Raw genomic sequence first — 7,030 nt, 5'->3', positions numbered from 1 at the left:
CAAGACTATGTTATTGAAATAAATTCTGAACTCATTACTTTAAAACCCTGGTAAGTGCAGGGACTAATGGAAAATGTAAGCTATTGATTTCTGTAGAAGAATTGCAAGTGTTCTTAGATTAGTTATGTTTATTGAAGAAAAAGAATAAAGAAAAAGGTTATTGAAAAGGAAAATTAATACATTTTCCTCAAATCATTTTAAAGAACATAAAGAATATGAAAGTCAGGCTAATATACATGGTCTTCAATCTCAAACATGCCACATTTACTTTGCAACAAAGTGGGAAAGTAGCTTGACCTCTGGACTATAATGAACTGGAGTATCTCTTTATTTATTAATAAAGTAACATTAAAAAACAAAAAGACAAAAATTTTTCTGAAAAAACAAAGATTTAATCACCTCTCCTCTCCAAAACCTTACCACCACATCAGACACCCAGTCTAGTAACAGTGGATTGCAAGTGACAGAGCTGTAAGACAGACTCTATTTAAGAAGTTTGGAGGGAAATCCAAAGAAAAGAGGGAGAAAAAAACAAGGACACTAGAGGAAACTGACACCTACAGCAAAGAGTAAACACAGCTTATCTCTTAGCCAGATAAACATGTCTGAAATCTCATACTAAAGACCTATTTACTTCAGTTCCTATTACCTATATTTGCTTAGCTTACAAGAAAAAATTATAAGATGTGATACAAGACAGGGGAAAAAGTCTGAAGAGACAAAGTAAGCATCAGAACCAGACACAGATATGGCAGAAATTTTGGAATTATCAGACTGGAAATTTAAAATAACTATGATGAATATGCTAAGGATTCTAATGGGAAAAGTGGACAACATGCAAGAACAGATGGGTACTGTAATCAAAGAGATGGAAACGCTAAGAAATAATCAAAGGCAAATGTTAAAAATCAAAAACACTTTAACAGAAATGAAGGATACCCTTGATGGACTCATCAGTAGACTGGACACAGTCAAGGAAAGAATCAGTGAGCTTGAAAATCCGTCAGTAGAAACTTCCCCAACTGAAATTCAGAATGAAAAAAAACAGAGAGTGAGAAGAAGCAAAATAGAATGTCAAAGAACTGTGGGACAATTACAAAAGAGGTATTATTACACACACAATAGAAATATCAGAAGGAGCAAAAAGAGAACTATTTGAAGTAATAATGACTGAATTTTCCAAAATTAATGACAGACACCAAACCATAGATCCAGGAAATACAGAGAATACCAAACAAAATGAATACCAAAAAATCTACACTGATGCATATTATATTTAAACTGCAGAATATCAAAGGCACCCAAAACACTTACCAACATATGCATAATCGTAGAATCAGAGAAGAGAGAGGGGAAAAAATTTCAAAAAAATAATGGCTGAGGGCTTCCCTGGTGGTGCAGTGGTTAAGAATCTACCTGCCAACACAGGGCACAAGGGTTTGAGTCCTGGTCTGGGAAGATGCTACATGCCACGGAGCAACTAAGCCTGTGCACCCCAAATACTGAGCCTGCGAGCCACAAGTACTGAGCCCACGTGCTGCAACTACTGAAGCCCGCGTGCCTAGAGCCCATGCTCCACAACAAGAGAAGCCACTGCAATGAGAAGCCCGCACACCGCAATGAAGAGTAGGCCCCACTCGCCGCAACTAGAAAAAGCCCATGCGCAGCAACAAAGACCCAACGCAGCCAAAAAAATAAAACAATAAATAAAAATAATAATAATAGTAATAATAATAATGACTGCGTATTTCCCAAATTTGAGGGAAAATGTTATTCTACACAGACAAGAAACTCAACTCTAAGTAGGATAAATACAATGAAATACCCATTCAGATACATCATTGCCAAAATGTCAAAAGCCAAACACAGGAAAGAAAATCTTGAAAACAGCAAGAGAAAAACAACTCATCATATACACAAGAGAATCCTAATCAGATCAACAAATGACGTCTCATCAGAAGTAACCAAGGCAAGAAGACAGTGGGGTGGTATATTCAAAGTCCTGAAAGAAAATACTGTCAACCAAGAATCCTATATCCAGCAAAACTACCTTGCAAAAATGAATGCAAAATAAACACATTTCTAGGTAAAGAGAAACAGAATTTGTTGTTGGCAGGCCTGCCTTAGAAGAAATACTAAAGAAGTTCCTCAGGCTGAAAGGAATTGTGACATCAGATATAATTTAAATCCATGCGGGAAAAAAAACAAAGAACTCCATAATGGTAATTATACCATCTTTTATAGTTACCTATATAATCACATACTTTTCTTTCTTATCTATATTTATTAAAAGAGAAAGTGCATAAAACAATGCCTAAGACTTTCACTTCCAGTAAGCTGAAGTACTTTTCCCTACTCTCTCACAAAGTAAAAATGAAAACCCTGGACATTGTATATGAAATAAACATAAAAAGACTGAAAGATGGAGAGAAGGAGGAAGACCAGCTAGAGACCACAGGACCTGAGGAATGACACAGTGGGGAGCTCACTGCATTTTCTTTTGGTCTCATACACCCCAGACCGCAAACTGGAAAAGCCAGTGACCCGAAAATACCAATGGGTGCAGACACACAAAAGGCCCCTGAGAAAGCTCTGCAATCTCTAGACACAGGACAGGAAAGGGATAACCTAACAAGACAGAAAACTTTGGAATAAAAACTATTCCAACAAAACACCACAGAAAAATCTGCTTCCCCAACTGCACCCCTACCATCAAAGACCAAGTAGAAAGTCTCGGCTTCCACTCTTACCAGTCTGTAATGAGACGTCCCAACACTCCACTGGAATGGTGTCAAAAAAAGACTGAATGTGTAACCAGGAATTTCATCTCTGTTAGGCAGCAAGAACCCCCCACCCCTCCAGTGGTCTCAGTGGAGACCAGGTTGGGAGCTTGGACTTTGGCCTTATGCAGTGGTAATAGGTGCTTCTACCCACCCCCCATCAGGGGTGTATCAGAGGAGGCTTATTGGAAAGTCAAGATTTTCACCACCATCCAGCAGTAACAAGGCCACCACCTACAGTATAGTGAGATCTCACAAGGGGCAGTAAAGAGGTGCCCTACCTCTCCCAGCCAGGATGTTATCAGTTCAGGTCTACTGCGGAGCCTGAACTCTCACCCCAACCCAGCAGTAACAAGGACCTGATCATCCTGCTGTCAACAAAGGCTGAGCAGAGGACCTGGACTTCCACCCCCACCTGGTAAAAAAGAGGTGGCCATTCCTTCCCTTCAGAGCAGTGTAAGAGGAGGCCTGCTGAACCGTAAGTTTAAATAAGATCCAGAGTCTTATAATACTAAAAATATTCAAGTTTTTCAATCAAACATCATTCATCATACCAAGACCCAGAAATACTTCAAATTGAAAAAAATACATTCAGATACCAACCCCAACATGACACATATGCTGGAATCATCTAATAAGGATTTTAAAGAAGCCATCATAAAAATGTTTCAATGAACAATTACAAACATGCTTGAAACAAATAAACTAAAAAAAACTCAGCAAAAAATAGGAAGTCTCAATAAAGAAATATAAGATATAAAAGATGAAGCAAATAGAAATTTAGAACTAAAAAAATACAGTAATCAAAATTAAGGATAAGTTCAACAGAAGAATGGAAAAACAGTAGAAAGAATTTGAATTTGAAATAGAACAGTAGAAAGTATCCAATCTGAACAACTAAGAAAATCAACTGAAAAACAATGGATAAAGTCTAAGGAACAAGTAAGACTATAATAAAAGATCTAATGTTCATGTCATCAGAGTGCCAGGGAAAGAGGAGAAAGAGGATGGAACTAAAAAATTATTGGAAGACATATGATTGAAAGTTTCCCAAATTTGTCAAAAGACATAAACCTACAGACTCAAGAATCTGAGCAAACCCCAAACAGAATAAACCAAAAAATATCCACACTGAGACATATCATAGTCAAACTTCTGAAAACCAAAGGCAAAGAAAAAAAAATTGAAAGCAGCCAGAGAGAAATAATGAAAACTATTTGAATGACAGTGGATTTCTCATCAGAAACTGTGGAGGACAGGAGGAAGTTGCACAATATTTTTCAAGTGCTGAAAGAAATGAACTGTTAACCCAGAATTCAGTATCTAGTGAAAATAGTCTTCAGTGATGAAAGAGATAAAGACATATTCAGAGAAAGGAAAGCTAAAAATTTGTCACCAGCAGACCTACTCTAAAAGAATGGCTAAAAGAAGTTCTCTAAATTGAAAGGGAATAAAAGAAAAATCCTTAAAATATTAGCAAGGAAGGAAGAACATAGTAGACAAAAATATAGGTGAATATAATAGACTTTTCTTCTCCTGAGTTTTCTAAATTATGTTCGACGGTTGAAGAAAAAATTATAACCCTGTCTAATATGGTTACCAGTGTATGCAGAGGAGATATTTAAGACATATATTATGAATAGGAGGGTAAAGGAATCTCGGTCATAGTTACGTAAATCTATACACGTGATAAAATGACATAGAACTACACACACACACAATACCTATGTCAAATTCCTGATTTTGATGTAGTACTATGATTAAGTAAGAGGTAACCATTGGGAAAAACTGGGTGGAAGGTACACTAGGCTTCCTGTACTATCTTTGCAACCTATGCCTGTCTCATTCTACGAGACCAGTATTACCCTGACCCTAAAACCAAAGACTTCACAAGAAAATGAAACTCAGACCAATATCTCTTCTGAATATGGTGCAAAAATCCTCAACAAAATACTAGCAAATTGATTCCAGCACAATATAAAAAGGATTTCACACTATAACTTAGTGGGAACTAACCCAAGAATGCAAGGTTGATTTAACATTCAAAAATTAATTATATGGTATATCCACACACCAGAATATTATTTAGCCATAAAAATGAATGAAGTACTGATACCAACTACGACATTGTTCAGATGAACCTTGAAAACGTTATGCAAAGTGAAAGGAGCCACATGAAAGACCACGTATTGGATGATTCCACTTATATGAAATGTCCAGAAGAGGCAAATCTACAGAGACAAATTCACAGAATAGTGGCTGCCTAGGACTGGAGGCTGGAGGGAATGAAGATGAAGAGTGACTGCTACTAGGTACAGGGTTTCTATTTAGGGGAAGAAAAATGTTTTAAATTTAGATTATGGTGATGATAGTGACTCTATAAACTAAAATCCACTAAATTGTATATTTAAACAGTGAATTCTATGAACTATAAATTGTATCTCAATAAAGTGGTTTTTAAAAACCACAGAAGTTCCCCTCACCCCATATAAGGAACAAGCTTGCCCACCCCCACCCCGTAGGGAGCGACATAGTAACTATCCCAGGAAACTGGTAAATGTGTATACTTTGTTTACAAAGGCAAAGAAGAGGATAATACCTTTGAGAAATTTCTATTAATAATGTTTGACCAGAGATATATTTGGACCAAGAAAGGATATGTTCAATTATCTGAAAACTGACTTATATGCATATTAGTCCTTATCCTGTGAGAATGGATAAATGTGGTGTTGTGGGCAGGGAGAGAGACAGAGGAATGTGTGTGTGTGTGTGTGTATAAGTCTGGATATGGAATTTAGAGTTAGTCCACATGGGTCTGAGGCCCAGTTCTTTCCAAGCCCCATCCTGTCACTAATTGTATGAACTTTGGTGTCTCTTCATTTTATGGGTGTGGGCTGTGGAGTCAGAGAGCCTGAGTTCAGTCCCAGGACTCCACTCCCCAGGGTGGGTCCTAGGACAAGTTGCTCAAACTCTGTGCCTAAAATGCAACATATAACATTACCTATCTCCAGACCTCCCTGGAGGTCCAGTGGTTAAGACTCCATGCTTCCACTGCAGGGGGCGCGGGTTTGATCCCTAGTTGGGGGACTAGGATCCCGCATGCTGCGTGGCGTGGCATGCATAAATAAATAAATAAGTAAATATTGATATTACCTGTCTCATAGGGTTGTATGAGGATTAAAAGATTGAACACATATAAACAACTCAGAACAGTATCTGGCTTATAAGTTAGCTCTACCCATAGTGATAAGAGCAGGAGCAGTAGTAAAATAGGGAAAATAATCCTTGCAAAAGCATTACACATCTCAAATTAGGAAATGCATGTAAAATAAGAGTTTTTAAATTAATTAATATATAATTTTAAGGAAGTATTATTAAGTAATGTGGTTTCCTACTACAGTGTTTGTCACGTTCTAGACCTTCAAATATTAGTTTCCTTCCCCCAATGCCACCACCACCCCACACACAGACACACACATACACCAGCAGACTGAATTGCGGACTGGTACCTTTTAAATCTGCTTTTATAAAAACCTTGTCTATGTGCTAGGCCCATCTTTTGGTCCTCTAGGACTCATCTCTTCTGCCACCTTCTCTCTTCTGCCAAAGGCACTTGTCACCATCGTGAAGACTCTGCTTGACTTATTGTTGGGTTTGCTGCAGCTATTTCCTCCCTTAATGTTTCTTACAGGTTGAAAAAAGGGGGTAGGAGGAGAACTTGGCCTAAGCTACCGAGGGATCTGATGGATGAAAAACAGCCCATGGATTTTTTCTTTTCCAGCATGTTTTTCCTCCTTTTCACCCTGAGATAAAGAAAGACTATAAGGGGGCCAGAGGAAATGAGGTCAGCTGCTTCTACTGGCTACAGAACGCCGAAATACACAAACACAAGGCCCGGTACTTTGTAAATGCTCATCAGTTCATCCATCCAAAGTTGTATTAAGAGCCCTGTGCTGGGTACCAGGAATGCAGAGATGGATGCAAGCATGCCTGTGCTTCTCAAGTTTCTTCAAGTTTGAGCTAGCCATGCTATTCCCTTTGCTTACCCTCATCTTTCTCACCCTACCCAAATTCAATTCACCTATGTGAATACCCTAATCTTCCATCCTGACTTCATCCTCTCCTGGACTACACCAGGTAGAACTGAGTGCTCATTCCTTTGTGACCAAACTCTCCCCCCACGGTCCCTACCACCCTGACCTCCCCTAGCTGTGTACCTATCCCAGCTTCTGCACATAGACACACCTCAG

The sequence above is a fragment of the Eubalaena glacialis genome, chromosome 3 (assembly GCF_028564815.1).
Source record: "Eubalaena glacialis isolate mEubGla1 chromosome 3, mEubGla1.1.hap2.+ XY, whole genome shotgun sequence".
NCBI lineage: Eukaryota > Metazoa > Chordata > Mammalia > Artiodactyla > Balaenidae > Eubalaena > Eubalaena glacialis.
This window is presented reverse-complemented; position numbering follows the sequence as displayed.